Consider the following 19,524-nt stretch of genomic DNA (forward strand, 5'->3'; position numbering starts at 1 on the left):
AATTTATCCAGCAAAAGATAGCCAGATTAATCTTCCTAAATAATAGCTGTTATCATAACATTCCTCTTTCCAGAAACCTGAAATACTTCAATATACAACCCTTTACCTCTAAGATAAAGAATTAATGTTATAGCCTGGCTTCTGGTGCCTCCAACATCTGGCCTCCACTTACCTTTTTGGCCTTCTTGCTTACTCTTTCATCATAAACCAGGCTGGCTTACTCGTTTCCTTAAATTTTCCTATTACATTCTTTTTTTTACCCCTTGGTTTGCATTAGTTCTTTACCACTAGGAATGACCTTCTCATTCCTGTTGACTTAACTGATATCTTCTGATCTTTGTTCAAGGCCCAGCTGAATATCCTCTTCTCTGTGAAGCCTTTCTGAATTTCTTCAGACATCACTGCTCCTGACTTGAAAGCTATAAGAATATCTATTCTACTTGTGTGACACTCCTGAGCCTGGTCTATATCATTTTGGCCCTTATATAATTGCTTTTATTGAACTGTGCTCTGTCATTATACCATCGGCCCACATAAAAAACTTTGTAAGAAACCACCCAGCACAAAGTGTTATTGAATTTACTGTATGGCTGTTGCTGAGGACATGGTTTGCTACATTTCACAGTGTCCTTTCCATGTTGACCCATGGGAAAAATGTTTCTCAGTCCTCAAAACCAAGAATAGCTGGGTTCTCCTGAGCTGCTGTTTTGTTTTTATCTTGTGGTCATCATGAGTCATGTCTCCCTCTTTTCATAGTCTTAGAGCCAAAATTGCAGCCCACCACAAGTAACAAGTAGGAGTGGCATGTATTTGGGGGGTAGTAGTATTAACTCTGGTTTCTTATTTTTATTTCCTGTCTTTATTTTTCTTTCCTCCAGTTTTCTCCCCCTATTTATTTTGTAATCTGATAATTGTGTGTATCTTTGAAGGTTCAAATCATTTTTGGAGTTTGATGAAAAAATATATGTATATCTATATCTAATATATTCTAATATAGGAAAGGCTCGAAGGTGCCAATCTAAAGCACCTCATGTAGTCCCCAGGTGGAGACCATGAGCTATCTGTCCTGTTTGTCCCTGGGTCTCTAGTCTTTGGCACAGGGCCTGTCACAATGTGGGCCCTAAATGTAGATCTATTAACTGATCAACTAAAGCCTTTTCATATCTGTTACTACCCCAATATGAGGAGCATTAGTTTCATAATTCTGGAAATCAGGCTGCATAATTTCCCATGATATCACAGGGCATATTCTTTTTGGATGGCACATCACTACTGCTTCCTCTTCTACTTTGTAAATACACAAAAAGACCAGGGTACACCAGAGAGTACCCAACAACTAGGGTTAATAAACTCTTTCACAGTTCCCTACCCTCCTGCCCCGGAATTCTTTGTGATTTACTATTCGATTCTTGGCCTTGTGTAGAAGACTCTCTTTCTAGATAGTAGACCAGGTGAAGAGTTCCAGTTGACCGCCTCAGGCCTCACCAGCTCATGCTTGCCTGATTTTAGGGCCTTGGCAAAGAGAAATCTGCAGAGGGGATTGAGAACACTCTTTCCCTCTTTATGCCCAAAGGCTGCTTATTCCTGGACACTTAGAGGAGAATAGTCTTGATTGAGATTTTATTTTGGAGTGAACATTTCCACAGCATGTGAGTGAGGGGGAAAAAACAAGCACATATTATTAGCAATAATGGAAATAAACAATACAATTTTTTCAAGAATGATTTTAATTTATTTTAGTCTCCAATCTCTGGGCCATCTGGTAAAGAATCTGGTCCCTAGAGCAAAAGCTGAGTGGTAAGAAGGTTGGGAACAATGATTCTAATGGAAAACTAGGGCAAGGGGAAGAAAAGAAATTATGGAAGTAGAAGACAAGTGAACCTGGTGACTTGAATAGTGAGTATTGCTCACTTCTACCTGGAACTTCATCTGATTTCCTAAGGCTTAGTTTCCTCAATGATAAATTGAGGGATTATTTTACAGTAATTCCATCTCTTTTCACTTTGCAAAAGAAACAAATCTCCAATTCTACACTCTATATTTATTTCTCTGAGGATGTTGAGACCACATGATTAACAAATATTGTAGTTTATTTTCACTAATTTTTGTCATTAAGATAAGATGACTAACTTTTGTTTGTGGAAGATGACCAAGGGAGCAAGTGCTATGTAGTAGCTAATCCTGCAGTTCTTGTAACTGATAGAGTAACAATAGATTTGTCTCTCATTTGAGGATCTTAGTCAGGATTTCCTTTCTGTAAAATGACTTTTGTTGGTGGAGAGTTAGAGCTAAAGAGCACACTTTTATAGCAAGCTTCCTGAAAGGAGACAAGGAAAGTGGCATTTCTATATTTTAGCCTGATGAAATATAGCTCAGTCCTTTTTTCAATGTGAGTTATTTATTTTCATTGGGGAAAAAAAATAATTAGCTGAGACCAGAGATGCAGAAGTCTGGCTCCAATTCATAGCTTGTCAAATACCATGGTTAATATTTCTTAGCACAAATTATCTTCTATTTCTAGCTTTCTATTACTAATATGCTTTAAAAAAAAGGGTAGATGGGAAAAGGTAATAATAGCAACTTTGGATATTAGAGTGTTTTGAGGTAATATAGTCAATATTTATTATTTATCATATGTGATTTATTATACATTATTATGTTTATAAATAATATTCCTTTTCTTTCAGAAAGTTTCCAAATATCAATGGTAATCTTTTGGCCACAATGTTTACATTTCATTTCTAAAAATTCAATGTCATTTAAGTTTAATTCCATGATTGCTGTACTTGTGAGGTTATCAACATTTATTGATGTTCCCCATTGGCTAAGAATTTAGTAAGACCCTTTATATAGGTTTTACTCATCTTACTCTCAAACCGAACCAGAGAAGTAAGTTATCCTTCTCATTTATTCAACAAATATGAATATTCATGTATGCCAGACATTGTGCAAGGCAGTAGGTATATGAGGTGAGCAAGATGAAGTCTTCATGGACGCTAAGAGGGTCATAGAGAAGATAAACTAGTAAAGAGTCAATTAGCAAAATAAGTATCTTCCTGTAAATTGTGGTAAGTCTTATAAAGAAAATGTAAAAGGATAAGACAGGGAGATAACCTAGAATCCGTGGTCAGAGAATGTTTCTTTGAAGAGTGAAGACATGAAAGACAGTAAGTAGCCATATGACTAGCTACAAGAGTATTCCTGGTAGGAGGGACACCACATAGAAGGCACAAAGGAAGAAAGGGGTCTATGTGGCAAGAGCCCTAAATGAGGAACAGAAAGGTGACACTAGACAGGAAACAGAGGCTCAGAGAGGTCACATTAAAATCTCCATGGCAGGGGCACCTGGGTGGCAGGGGTGGAGCATCTGCCTTTGGCTCAGGTCATGATCCTGGGGTCCTGGGATCGAGTCCCGCATCAGGCTCCCTGCAGGGAGCCTGCTTCTCCCTCTGCCTATGTCTCTGCCTCTCTCTGTGGGTGTCTCATGAATAAATAAATTAAAAACCTAAAAAAAAATCTCTGTGGCCATGCAACTATTAAGTTGCAGAGCCAAGAATAGAAGTCATTTGCCTAATACTATTTTACCATTTCACCTGTCATGGTATGAATATGTGGAAACTAGTTTGAACTATTCCTTTCTGTTGTTAATTTTGCTATTTTTAACATTTTAATCTCAAATATGATAATCTAGTTCTTTACAAATCTCTGGTTTTTGGAGGCAGAAACATTGGCTGGACACAGTGGACTAAACTTTTAGAAGCTTTAGATTTGCCTGGATACTTCAGTTGCTTACAACTGAGCATGCTTCATTGTTGTAACAATGGATATCTCTAGCCTTGGGCCAAGGTTTGGGTAGCAGAGAAAGCAAAGGTCTCTCAGAAAAGCCTATGAAGCATTCATGATGTGTAAGGAGGGGGAAACTTTGCTCAAGCTTCTCTTTACAAGGAAATGGCTTGCTTGGCTTCTCTATTTTGGTCACTAGACTCCTGATAGCAGTTGATAAAGCTTAACATTTATTTGAACTCACTTGGCACCGTCATTTTGGGAGATCATATAAAATGGAAGGATATTTGGTAATGAAAGGGGTTAATTTTTTTGGAACAACTGCCATACACTTGACTAAGTATTTGAGCATATACTCATCTGACTAGCAAATGGTCTTATTAACCCCAGGCCTGTTACTTGGGAACTGATACAGTGCTAAGCCAAGAACAGCAAAGGGAAATGCCTCTTTCCAGGTTCTGGTTCCCTTCTCTTGTCATCCATGGTCTTTCTTAAGCAGGAGCAATGAGTTATATTCCCCATGACTTCAGTTGCTTAAAGTTCAGATTTTTCAAGTAGAACGTCTGTGTTTATGTAATTTTGGCTATTTCTGTTCCTCACTGCTAGAGTTTAGACCCATGTGTTCTGGAACATAAAGAGATATGATTCTTTGCCAGTGACTGCCTGCTGCCTGCTAATAGTGTAGGGTGGTTTCTTCTCTCAGTGAAGGCTGCTGTAGATACAGTTTTATATACCACCCTGAATTTAAGTGAATAGAAAACAAATTCTGGTGTTAGCAAAACACAGCTCCTGGTCTGATAGAACATCAAGAAATACTTCCCTTGACCCTTTCCTTTATTTCCATTCATGTACCAACAGGCTGTATCCTAATATAAGGGAACTTTGTACCTTTTTCCTCATTTATAATTGAAGCCTATGATCTAGTCATTTAATTTCCACCTTTATGTCTTCTCATTCTATTTGTTTTTTTGCTAACTCTTCATCCTTTAGCTTAAGATCCCAACTGTTTAGACGTATTTGGCTTCTGTGGCTTTCAACTTTGACCCCAATTCTTGGCCAAAATCCACTCCACACATCTGTATGTTTTTGCTGCTCCAGATTGCCAGCCCATGTCACCTTGACCCCAAGAACTATTAAAGATAAACTCACTTAACCAATACTATAGCGTACTTTCCCATCAGGAAAAATTAATAAAAAATGTTTCCACATTGCTTTCTGGCAGCATCTCCAAAGTGTGTTTTCTTGACCACTAATACTACATGAGATAATCCACAGATGAATAATTAATTTTAAAATGTGGTATAGAAACCTGGTGAATGCTGTTTCCTCTTGGCCATTCTACAAGGTACATTACCAAAATGAAATCCCTGAGAATTCTTGGATTATAAAAATATAGTGTATTTGACCACAGAATTTCCAAATTTATTTGACTGTGCATCCTATTTTCAAATACAATAATGCTCTCAGATAATTACTCTTCCAAGAATCATGTTATAGGAAATGTTATTGCATGGTAAATTCCTTTGTTGTACTGCTAAATATATTAAATGCCCCTTGTACATGCAAAAGCTGAGTGATTTGTGTTTATACTATTTGATCCCAGTTTATGTGTTGAGCTACATTCTCCAGCAATCTAAAATTTAAGCAAAAAACATTTAGATAGAAGGAAAATCAAAGGGTAAGTTAAAATTTTTAAATAGCTGTAGAACACAGCCTGGTTTGCACATCAGGATGTCTACTCTAAGACTGTTAAAGGGAATAGGATGCCTTCTCTACAACCCAATTTACTCTAAAGAACTTCAAACGTTTACCTTTCAAAATAATGTTTATATCTGGCATTGGAGAGAGGGTGGTCACCTTCATTCCTAATTTCCTCTTTCATAACAAATAAATATCCCAGATTGAAGATTACACAACAATATTGTTAAGGAGTAGAGTATAGACCTTGGAACTTGATGGAATTGAAGTCTTTTTGTGCCTCCTAGGACTATGGAAATATAAGAATAAAATGTTCGAAAAGAATGGTCCTATGCCAAAGAAAAGATATATCATTTTTTTTCTAATTAAAACCATTCTACCATAGGTAAATCAAATATAAAACAATTTTAGATGAATAAATGAATGCATGGATGAGCAAATAAATAAATGTGTTGATGTTTTTAGGAGCCACATTCTCACTGAGGAAGAAGAGACATTAAATTTATGGAATGGGGAAAGACAATAGACTATAGTGTGATGATGAATTAGAATTGGAGGTACTGATGAGAATTCACAATTTCTAAAATTTGAAGAGATATATATTCACATATATATGATATGTTGAATATATGTATATATGCACATACATATGTGTTTATGCATATATATTTGTATGTGTCTATATGTATACATGTATATATTTCCTAGCTCTGTCTTCTGAAAGGACCAAGAAGCAAAGACATTCTGACTGGGCATACCTAATGCTCAGATATTGGTCTTTGATACTATGCACCACAAAAAGGACCCCAACTCCATGAAGAATTGGCTGATTCCAGAGCTGGGACAGGATAGTTATAAGATGAACCTAGACCATTTTGTTGTTCTAGAATGTAGGGAAGAAGTCAAAACAACAGTAGAGCTATACCAAAAGGACAGAGAACTAGGTTAGCAATTTCCTTCTGGCTAAAGCTGGGGCAAAATGATCATCAACATTATTTAGTACCATAAAAAATTGTAAACCATTAAAAAATAGGAAGCCATGGGTCCATATGACACCCAGATTAAATAAATAAATAAATAAATAAATAAATAAATAAATAAATAATTTCAGAGCAAGAATGAATGAGAGGGACCCTATTGACAGTTGGCTGAGAGCCATCAGGTAAATACAGAAAGTGTGCTGGGGTTGTAAAATTAGCATTTTGTAAACATTAATGATAGATAAATTTGAATAAGGAGATGGATATTTGCATCATCTTAATCATTTCCTCACAAATTTCTTGTAAGTATCAAGAGAAAAAATAGTAATAACATAATTGAGAAATCAGACACCACTTTGGTGATCAAAATTAATAACACCAATGAGAAGCAGAATGCCATCATGTGTCCCCAAATATGATATCACTTGTTTTGTAGTCCAGCTTAGAATTTTTAACCTGAGCCTAATCATGAAAAAGCATCAGATAAACCCAAAGTTAGAAGAAGAATTTTTTTTAAAGATTTTATTTATTTATTTATTCATGAGAAACACAGAGAGAGGCAGAGGGAGAAGCAAGCTCTCAGCAGGGAGCCCAACGTGGGACTACATCCTGGGACTCTATCCCTAGACTCTGGGATCATGCCCTGAGCCAAAGGCAGAAGTTCAACCACTGAACCACCCAGGTGTTCCAGAAGAAGAGTTGTTTTATTTTTTTTAATTTATTTATTTATTTATTTATTTATTTATTTATTTATTTTGAAGAGTTGTTTTAATGTTAAAAGGAGAGAAGGGTTTGTATTGTTTGAAAATGGGAGGGTCAGTAAAAACAGAAAAACCAGAAATATTCCACATTAAGAAAGACTAAAGAGACATGACAACTAAATACAAAATGTGAATTTAGACCAGATATAGGATCAGAGAAGGTGGTGGGGTGGGGATGGGGGGCAGTGCTAGGAAGGATATTATTGGATTGATTGAAAAATTGAACTATAGTGGACAGATTAGATCTACCTTAGATTTATTTGGTATATCATTGTTAAATTAACTGAGATTGATAATTATATTTGATTATTCTTAGAGAAATTCACACATAAGTATTTAGGAACAAAGGGCAATGGTATATGTAACTTAACCACAAATGGTTCAGGAAAAAAAATATCATACACTCCATCTATCTAGCAAGTGATGAAACAAATAGAAAGAGATATTAATAATAGATGAATGTCAGAGATATATGGGTGTTCTTTATATTATTCATATTTTTGCAAATATTCTCTAAGTTTGAAACTATTTCCAGATAATTAAAAAAGTTATTATCACCAAAAAATTGCTATTACTAATTACTTTGTCATATATATTGTATTTATGCTACATGTAAGGATAAATGTATACTGATTTAAGAATGGAGAAAAATATCATAAATGAGAAATTTTAGAGAAAAATTTAAAAATGATACTCTCAGGATTTATGATTGAGCCTTTTTTTTTTTTTTTTTAAAGATATAGCTTTTTTTTTTTTTTTTTCAATTTTTATTTATTTATGATAGTCACAGAGAGAGAGAGCGAGAGAGGCAGAGACATAGGCAGAGGGAAAAGCAGGCCCCATGCACCGGGAGCCCGACGTGGGATTCGATCCCGGGTCTCCAGGATCGTGCCCTGGGCCAAAGGCAGGCGCCAAACCACTGCGCCACCCAGGGATCCCTGATTGAGCCTTTTTTAAAAAGAGAAAATGGGTTTTCTCAGAAAGCATAGCAACTGGTTAGAGCTTAACTGGGAGACAGAAAGAACAAGATGTCTGCTCTTGATTCCTGGACATGGGTTGACTGTGGACTAGGAGGTATGTGGACTAGAGTGTAAGACACTCTAGTCAAATATCCCCAATTCAAATGTCCTTTAATCCAATCTTTGGAAAATTAATCGCCGATTCCTAGAGACAGGGACTCTATAAAATGGGATAACCAAGGGGACTCTTTTCCAGGTTCAAGAAGAATTAACATTTATAATTTATGTGAGGGGGAAGATTCCTTTCCCCCATTTCATACAAAGTATGGCTAACAGCTCAATAAAGCAACTGGATTCATGTGGGCAGCCATGTGTCTCACCAGGTCAGTACTGGCAGCAATGAGAGTGACCAGGCTGACCCACCCGCTCACAGCAGTGGCAATGCAGAGGGAATGCAGCAAATGGAATGTGGTAGAAGCAGCAGAGTAATCATCCACCAAGAAGGTATAAACTTTCCTAAGCCCTACCTAGCAAAGGAATCATTTTTGTGATCTGTGAGGTAAAAATCAGTGCCAAAAACAGTAGTCAATATCATGGTTGGTGGAGTTTTTTTCCCCCACACATTCTTTGGATGCCATTACAACCTTCCACCAACCCTAAACTCAAGTAGTCGTGGCCTTGGTAGGCAAGGTTCCATCTGCCTTTAACAAGTGGCCTCAAGACCGACTTCTTTCACAACAAATTAAACAAGGGCTCAGATAGGGTTGTTTTGGATTTGGGATCTCTCACAGTTAGTATATACCTATTGCGAGCCCTACTGGGTGTGGCCAGGGAAGTGCCAAGAAAAGCCTTTATGAATGGCAGCCTCACTGAAGTTGATAGAAGAGGCTGTTCTTTTTCTTTCAATGCCTTCCTTTCTTTATACTGCAGATGCTGCCACAAATATAATACACCTGTGCTCATGAAACATCTCTTGACTCTGGTTCCCCAAAATATCCACAGGATGTGGCCCAGCAGTGAGCACCTTGCTGGGTACTGTCTTAGAAAAGAAGGAGCTACAAGGCCTTACACCTTTGCTCAAGGACTCTCTTCCCCCTCCAAGTAAATGATCTTGTGCATGTGCTTTCTGGAAAGAAAGATTCTCCAACCAACTTCACAAGCATTAATAGATCATTGAGCCTTTAAGTTTCACTGAGTCTATGTATACATCCTCAACATTATTGCCTGCCCTGAACTGCATGGAAAGATGTAGAGGTGTGTGCAATATACAGACAACATTGTTTTAAATATGGGAGACAGAATTAGGAACTGCGATCCTGGAATGTTCTAACTGAAGACAGCTGGAGGTTACTGTGGCAATTCAGGAACATGCACTCAGACATCTTTGGACAAGTCTTAGAGGTATTGCTGTGTAGAAACACCATCATCCATAGGTAGGGAGAGGTTATCCTCTCCCTGTGGGAAGTTGTACTTGGACAACTTGGTTATGTGTGAAGTGATGAGAACGAGGTCCTATGAGAATTGCAGTTTGAACCTTCTAGAGTCATTTCCAGCAGGTTGAGAGGGAGGAGAATTTTGGAGCAGAGCGGACATGGAGTTTGAGTAAAGTGATTGTAGGATAGCCTTAAATTTAGGAAGTTTATATCTTAACCGTGTCCTGGGAAGTGCCATTCATCTACATACTCAGCAGAAGACTGACAGACATCCACTGTTGCAGAAGCTGTATCTGATATGTACAAAGATGAAGAAAGCACTTGCCCTGAACTTGTACTCAGTGAGACAACCCACAAAACAACCATGATGGAACAATGTGCTAAAGTCAGTGATAGGGACCTGCACGTGGGAGCAGGACGGAGGGCCATGTTGCTGGGTCAAGAAGTTTTGGGAAAGCACTATTGGCTAGATGTTTAAAAAAAAAACTCATAAGACTTCACCAAAACTAACGTAGACCAAGGCAACAGCATGAGAACAGATTAGAGGTACAAAACAACAAAATAAGGAAAAGGTCTGCAAAAAGTGTTAGTGATATTTGAGGTTGATGGCAAGGATGGCAGGTGATTGGCCTCAATTGGGAACAGAGACCACAGCATGGCCATCCTCATAGATCACAGTAAGAAGCCTTCTGCAGTCATGCTGTTGAAGGTGTGGATTCAGCAGATGGCATTAAGCCAGTCAGACTCAGTTGTCCGTCCTCTCTTGTTGAAGTGTAAAGAATGAATTTTAGAAGGGCAGGACTGGAGGTGAGAAGGCTGCTGTGGGATTCCCACAGCAAAGTGGCCAGAATCTGAATAACATACATAGGAGTGAGAACAAAGGGGAAGGCAAATATGACCAAGAGAAGTTTGTAATTAATCAGTGCAGGGGAGGAAGACACACTGGTGAGAGAAAAATAAATCTAATACCAATTCTGCCTTCCTCTATTGTGCAAATTACAAACTATTATTCAGTCTCTCTATTAAATACATAGAGCAAAAAAAAATACATAGAGCAAAATCAAAACTTTTTATGTGCCTTTTAGGTCTTAAAATAGGCCAAACTCTTTCCTGCCTCAGGACCTTTGCACATACTATACCCTCTATATGAAATAGGAAAATGTTTTTCATTTTTTGCTTTTTCTTAACTTTTAGGTCTAATTACATAAGAGTGACTTTCCATGATCACCCTACTCAGCTGAGTCCACCACTTCATTATTCTCTTTCTTTCCCTCCCCAAAACCTTCAAAACAGAAAACCTCATCTCTAATTATACTATTAAATGCTTATTTGCTGGCAACACCATTCCTTTTTTGTTTTCTAATGCATTCTCAGAGCTAGCACATGATGATCATTCAATTGATAGTGTTTGAATGGAGCTGCCACCTAAGCAGTATGTTAAACCCTATGGCCCCAAATGTGGGGAATAGCACCTGGGCAGTAACCCTGGGCAGCTCATGCCAAAAGTGACCTGGGTATTCCCACCGCTGCTAAGGTTAAAAAAGCACATGCTATGAGTTGAATTGTGTCTCTCCAAAAAAAAATAAGCTAAAGTTCTAAACCCCAATACCTCAGAATGTGACTTTATTTGTAAATAGGGTATTTACAAAAGCAGGAAGTTGAAGTAAGGTCAGTTGGGTAAGGCTTTTATCCCTGTGTCCTGATGAGAAGGAGGAATTGGACCCAGAAGCAGACATGAAGAGGAGATAAAGTAAAGAGACATAGTGAGAAGATGGCCATCAACAAGTCAAGGAAGGCCTGAAGAGATCCCTGGGAGACTTCCTTCCATAGTGCATTCAGAAGGAGTATGGCCCTTCTGAGTATGGCCCAATACCTCAGGTATTGGTGTGCCGACACCTTCATTGTGGATTTCTTGCCTCCAGAGCCATGAGACAATAAATACTGTTTTTTTGAGTCTTCCCCATTCGTTGCACTTTGTTAAAGAAGTCCTAGGAAAGTCATATAGCACACTTCAAAGGGTGAGCCAAGTCTTGGGATTATAAAGGTTGGTATAAATGAGCCTGTGATAGTCAGCTCTAGAGATCCAGAGGTTAATTTGATTCCATGTTTTCTTTTTAACCCACAAGCTGAGGCTTGAAGATACTCTTTTAATCTAAACCTTGCTTGGTCTCCAATCTTTCGGAGTCTATTGTGAACAATGGGTGCTAAGAGACAGCCTGTGGGAAAATATCATCAACTGAGTTGCTAATCCTTGAAAAATCTGGGCAAAAATGACTAGTTTGTCAGTGTTCAGACCAGGAGCAATGAAATTATATGGAGAAGAATGTAATAATTATGCTAAGAATAGTGACTACTTTTATACTAAATATAGGTAATAGGGTATCTACTGAGAACTTTTAATAATTGTGTTCTCTGAAAACTACTTCAAGATTCAAATACTTAAATCACATTTTCTGCAACAACAAAAGAGAACTAATCAATAATTCTCATCATTTTGTTTTTAAACTTGTCTCCTTTTCCTCCCTTATGCTAACAATTAGTCTTTTAACTGGTACACCCACAGCATATTAAAATATACTCAGAGTCCAATCATGTACTAAAAGACATTCTCTAACCACCTCCGCTAATGTTCCTTCACACTTTCTTCCAACTGGCTATGTAGCTAGTTCTAAATATACTTTTAATATTTTGTAAAATGCAGAAGATTATTTGTAAGGTTTAACTTATTGTAAGGGCAGTTGCAAATCTGCTAATAATTTTTAAAACATAATATCTGAAAACCCAATTTATACTACTTGCTGCCAACATCTAAATTCAAGATGTATTGTTAGCTCTAAGTAAAAGCAAAAAACAAGAAAGGAATAAATTTAATAAAATCAAATGATTTTGAGCCACATTTATAACTATATTTAATATCTACATACTTAGCATATAATTTGGGGGGAGGAAACTTTTAAAAATCCTTGTGTTGAATATATACTATAGTTCTAGAAGTTGATGAAGTCTCAAATTCATATCTGATAGATTGGCACCCTTGTAAGATGTTAACCCAAACTGGATCTTTTGTATATAGGCTGTTTTAGGGTATGCTGTGTATTTTTAGGAAATTGAATTTAATCAACATGGTTGTCGGACTGCCTGACACTCACTTCCACTTCTTCTTTCCTAACTCTGTCCCAGTTTTGTTCAGATATTCATCCATTCTCCAGTTTCAGGGGGATCTTGATTGGAGTAAAACAATTGATTTGTTTTCCCCTGTCGTTTAAGAGTGGACTTTACTTAAAAAGACCCAATGAAAATAAAAGTAAATACACATTACATGCTGGGAGACTTCTCTCTTTCTCTTTCTTTCTCTCTCTCTCTCTCTCTCTCTCTCTTTCTACCTACAGATCAAAAATTTAAGCCACTCCACCTGCTTCTTATAGCCATCCTGTGATCATTAGGAGAATCAACATGAGTACAAAGATTAAAGGGTGATGGACAAAACATAGCTAAACACAGATAGACATGTGGCTTCATTAAATCGCTAAGTAAACCTCAGAAACTGCCCCATCTCATCTTTCTTTTATTATTTTTTAAATTTTTGAATAGTATAATAAACATATGGATTTTTAAAGACCATTTTTGCATATGAAAGCGTTCTAAGTGATATGCCAACTTTGCTACTGTGTCCCACTAGATTGGGCCTTGTATTGATCAGAGCATGGGCCAAAGTCAGATTATTTATAGGAAGAGCATGAGGAAAAACTCATGCTTCCATGCTGGCTTAGTATGCACTCTTCCCTCCAGCAGTACTCCAACTAGGTCAAAGCAAGCTGATTTAATCACACTATATCTTTAGGGAAATATAAATATACATTATATTTATATACATTATATATCATTTGTTGAGTGCTTATTATGGGCCATACACTTGTTGAATATATTTATAAGGTCTAATCTCATTAAATATATCCAAAATCTCCCTTGAAATATGGAAAATTAACTCTATTTTACATGTGAGGAAACTGAGGCATAAAGAGACTAAGAAAATTCCCCTGGGCCATACAATTGGTAGGTGATGGGGCAGGAAGTTTTGAGTCCCAAAGACATTTGTGAATTCAAATACCATGTTTTCAAAATAAATATTTCCATGAGAAAAGGAATCTGGGGATCAATAACATCATACTCACTGATATTACTGATATATGTTAATAATAATAATTTTTTCCTACAAAAAATCTAATAATGCATTTATTAATACAAAAATGTAATAGTAAAATTATTTGTAGAGTTTTATGTGAACATGTGTGAGGAAAAAATCTGTGTTTCTGGATTATATCAAACTTTGGCTCAGTACATTTCTTTTTCTAATAACATGGGCACTATCATTAGCATAGACTTGCTTATACATTCTTTTTTTTTATTTTGTTAACAAATACAACCTGTGAAATCTTCCATCTTAAATTATCAGGTATAGAGTACAGTATTGTTAACTACAAGCACAAAGTCGTACAGCAGTTCTCTAGAACTTTCTCATCTTGCATGACTTTACCTTTATACCCAGTGAATAGCAGCCCATGTTCTCCCTGCCCTGTAACTCTTGGCAACCAACATTCGACTTTCTGCTCAATGACTTTGCCTACTTTAGATCCTATAATAAGTACAATCATGCAGTATTTGTCTTTCTGCGACTGTCCTGTTTCACTTAGCAAAATGTCCTCAGGGTTAGTCTTTATTAAGCCATAAGACAGGATGTATTTCCTTTTTATGGCTGAATAATATTCCACCATATGTACATATCACATTTTCTTTATCTGCTCACCTATCAACAGATATTGAAGTTGTTTCCCCTTTTTGGCTATTGTGAACAATGCTGCTGTGAACATGGGAGTGGGGGTATCTTCTTGAGGTCCTGACTACAATTATTTTGGATAAATACTCAGAAGTGGGATCTTTGGAGCATATAGTAGTTCTATTTTTAATTTGTTTTGAAGAATCTCCATAGTGTTCTCCATAGTGGCTGTACCATTTTACAGACATCCCAACAATGCAGAGTTCCAATTTGTCCATGTCCTTGCCAACACATTATTTTCATGTTTTTAAAATACATGTGAGGTGATATTTCATTGTGATTTTAATTTGTATTTCCCTGATGATTAGTGATGCTAAGTATCTTTTTATGTAGCTGCTGGCCATTTGTATGTCTCCATAGGAGAAATCTCTATTCAACCCTTGTCCATTTTTTAAAATTCGATTTTATTTTGTTCTTGTTGTTACTGTGTTGTTATAGGAATTCTTTTTATATTTGGATATTAAACCAGTGTCAGATGTATGGTTTGTAAATATTTTCTCTCATTCTGTAGGTTGCCTTTCACCCTGCTAATCTCACTCTGCTGCTTTTCACTCTCGATTCCTTTGCTGTGCATAAGCTTCTAATTTTTTTCGACTTTTATTATTTGACATACATTTTGAATACAATAAGTATTACCTCAGAGACTTGGTTATACACAAACTTTTTGATGTATCTGATTTGATGTATCTGATGTATTTGATGTATCTGATTTTATTGGCACCCTTGTTAAGTATCAGTTGACTTTAAATATGTTTTTTGTTTTCTGGGCTCTAATGCATTTGATTATATTTAAAATTTGTGTATATATACATGTATACATACATGTATGTGTATATGTATAAATTTTGAATTTACTTTGAATATATTAATTCACCTGGAATTGTGAAACCAAGAGTTAACCTTTTATTTATTGCTAATTTTGCCTTGGATATCTCTTTTATTTTTTTATGTTTTTATTTAAATTACAGTTAACATACAATGTAATATTAGTTTCAGGTATATAATATAATGATTCAAAAATTTCACACAACAAATGGATGCAACAAACTAAGGTTTTTAATTTGATATAGTACTACTTATTTATTTTTGCTTTAACTACTTGTGCTTTTGATATCATACCCGAGAAATCATTACCAAGACCAATATAATGAAGATTTTTCCTTATATTTTCTTCTAAGAGTTTATAGTTTCAGGTCTTCTGTTGAAGTCTTTAATTCATTTTGAGTTGAATTTTGTGAGTGATGTAATAGCCCAACTTTTCTTTCTTCTTTCTTTCTTTCTTTTCTTTCTTTTCTTTCTTTCTTTCTTTCTTTCTTTCTTTCTTTCTTTCTTTCCTTCTTTCTTTCTCTCTTTCTTTTCTTTCTTCTTTCTTTCTCTTTCTTTCTTCCTTCCTTTCCATGTGGGTATCTAGTTTCCCCAGCAGCATTATCCTTTCCCCATTGTATACTCTTGGCACCCTTGTCAAATATCAGTTGACTTTAAGTATAAGTGTATTTTTTGTTTTCTGTGCTCTCTATACGGTTCTATTGGTCTGTGTCTCTCTTTGTGCTACTATTGTATTATTTTGGTTACTGCAGCTTTATGATATGCTTTAAATTCAGTTTTGTTCTGCTTTCTGAAGATTGTTTTGGCTATGTAGGATCCTTCGTGGTTCCACAGGAATATAAGAAACTTTTTTCCTCTTTCTGTAAAGAATGTCATTAGGATTTTGACAGGGATTGCTTTGAATTTGCAAATTGTTTTGGGTAGTATGGACATTCTAAATAATATTAAGTCTTCCAATCCATCAATATAGGATACATTTCCACCTATCTGTATCTTCTTTAATTTCTTTCAAAAATGTTTGGAATTCTCAGTGCCAAAGTCTTTGCTTCCTTGGTTAAGTTTATTCCCAAGTTATTTTATTAGTTTTTATGTTATTATAAATGAGATTGGTTTCTTAATTTCATTTTCACATTGCTCATTGTTACAGTGTAAAAATGCAACAGATTTTTATATGTTGATTTTGTATCCTGTGATTTTTGCTGAATTAGTTTATTAATTCTGACAGTTTTTGTTGCATCGTTAGAGTTTTCTATGTATAAGATAATATCATCTGCAAACAAAAATAATTGTACTTCTTCTTTTCTGATTTGAAAAGTTTTATTTTTCTTGCCTAATTGTACTGTGCTGAATGGAAATGACGAGAAGAAGGATCCTCACCTTGTTCTGGATCTTAGAGGAAAAGATTTCAGTTTTTCACCAAGTATGGCGTTATCTGTGGGCTTTTGATATGAATAGTCTTTATTACATTGAGATAGTGTCCTTCTATTAGATTTTTGAGTGTTTTTTATGAAAAGTTGTTTGAATTTTGTTGAATTTTGTCAAATACTTTTCTGCATTTTTTGAAATGATCATGTGATTTTATCCTTCATTTTGTTGATGTGATGTATCATGTTGATTTGTTTTTATATGTTGAAACAACTTTGCATTCCAGGGGTGTACCCTTTTGGAGTAATGTGCTGTTGAATCCAGTTTGCTAATTTTATTTTATTTAGGATTTTTGTATCTGTATTCATCAGAGAGATTGACCTATAGTTGATTTTTTTTTTTTTTTTAGAGTGTCCTTCTGGCTTTGGTATCAAGGTAATAGTGACTTCATAAAATTGAATATATTCCATCCTTTTCAAATTTTTTGAAGAGTTTGAGAAGGATTGGCATTAATTCTTCTGTAAATGTTTGGTAGAATTCACCAGTGAAGCCATTAGGTCCTGGGTTTTTCTTTGTTAGGAGATTATTGACTACTGATCTAAAATCTTATTAGCTATTATCTGTTTACATTTTCTATTTCTTTATGGTTCAATTGGTGGGCTGTGTGTCCCTAGAAATGTACCCATTTCTTTTAGATTATATAACTTTTGACACATAATTGAGCATAGTCTTTTCATAATCCTTTACATATATCCATCTCATCAGTTGTAAGGTGTCCTATTTCTTTTTTTTAATTTTTTTTTTAATTTATTTATGATAGTCACACACAGAGAGAGAGAGAGAGGCAGAGACACAGGCAGAGGGAGAAGCAGGCTCCATGCACCGGGAGCCTGACGTGGGATTCGATCCTGGGTCTCCAGGATCGTGCCCTGGGCCAAAGGCAGGCGCCAAACCGCTGCGCCACCCAGGGATCCCAAGGTGTCCTATTTCATTTCTGATTTTGTTTATTTGAATCTTCTTTCCTTTTTCCTTAGTCTACCTAAAGATTTATTAAATTTGTTGATCTTAAAAAAATAATTCTTAATTTCATTTATTTATTTTCTTGTATTCTCCTGTTCTCTTTTTTTAAATTTCTTCTTTATCTTTATTATTTTTTCCTACTGCCAATTTTGGGCTACTTTGTTCTCCTTTTTCTAGTTCCTTAAGGTGTACAGTTATATTAGTTGAGATCTTTTCTCATTTTTAATGTGTTTATCACTATAAACTTCCTTCTTCTTTTTTTTTTTTTTTTGCTACATCCCGTTCATTTTATTGGTATGTTGTGTTTCTATTTTTGTCTGTCTCAAGATATTTTGAACTTCCTTATTGATTTATTCTTTGATGCATAAGCTGTTCAAGAGTGTGTTTAATTTCTACATATTTGTGAATTTTCCAATTTTCCTTCTGCCACTGATTTCTAGCTTCATTGTATTTTGATTGGAAAAAATACTTGGTATTATTTTAAGCTTCTAAAATTTGTTAAGACTTGTTATGTGACCCAATGTGATCTGTTCTGGAGAATACTCCATATGTACTCGAGAAGAATATGTATTATGCTATTGTTGGACGGAATGTTTTGTATATGTCTGTTAGGTCCATTTATTCTATACTGTCGTTCATCTGTTCTGTCTCTTTGTCCATCTTCTGGGTGGATATTCTGTCCCTTATTAAAATGGAGTAGTGAGATCTACTATTACATAGTATGTCTAGGTATTCTGATGTTGAGTACATATATATATTTATCATTATTATATCTTCCTGAAGAATTGATCTTCCTTTTTATCATAATATAGTGTTCTTCTTTGTCTCTTATGACAGTTTTTTACTTAAAATCAATTTGTCTAATACAATAATGGCTACCTCTGTTCTCTTTTAGTTACCATTTTCATGGATTATCTTTTTTCCATCTTTTCACTTTTGGTCAGTATGTGTCCTTAAGTAAAATCTAAAGTGAGTCTTTTATAGACACTAAATGACTGCATTTTTTTTTTACTCCATTTAGTTACTCTAAGTTTTGAATAGGGATTTCAAACTGTTTACATTTAAAGTAATTATTGATAGAGGAAATCTTACTATTGCCATTTTCTAAGCTGTTTTGTCTTATAACTCTTTTGTTCTTATTTTTCTCTCTTGATGTCTTTCTTTGTGTTTTGTTGATTTTTTTTTTGTAATGACATGTTTTGATTCATTTCTCATTTTCTTTTGTATATCTTCTGTAGGTATTTTCTTTCTGGCTACCATGGGGCTTACATAAAATGTCGTATACTTATAACAATCTATTTTAAGCTGATAACATCTTAAATTCAATTGCAGACAAAAGAATCACTCTTGTACTTCTCTTACCCTCATACTTTAGGTTATTGGTGTCACAAACTACATCTTTTTATATTAGATACCCATTAACATATTTTTATACTTATAAGTATTTTTACACTTTTATCTTTAACTTCTATTTCAGAATTAAAAGTGATTTACACACCACCATTATAATATTATGCATTTGTATATATTTGTTTTTGTCAGTAGGCTTTTTTTTCCTATGCTTTTTTATTGCTGTCTAGCATGTTCTCACTTCAACTTGAAGGATCCGCTTTAGCATTTCTTATAAGGCAGGTCTAGTAGTGATGACTTCCCTCAGCTTTTACTTATCTAGGAAAGTCTTTATCTCTCCTTCATTTTTTAAAGACTTTTTTCTTAGAGTAGTTTAAGGTTTACAGCAAAATTGAGGGGAAGGTACAGAGATTTCCTTTATACCCCTGCCCCCATACATAGATAGCTTCCCCATTATTAATACTCCCCACCAGAGTGACACATTTGTTACAACTGATGAACATACATAATCACCCA

Source organism: Vulpes vulpes, chromosome 12, assembly GCF_048418805.1.
Source record: "Vulpes vulpes isolate BD-2025 chromosome 12, VulVul3, whole genome shotgun sequence".
Classification (NCBI taxonomy): domain Eukaryota; kingdom Metazoa; phylum Chordata; class Mammalia; order Carnivora; family Canidae; genus Vulpes; species Vulpes vulpes.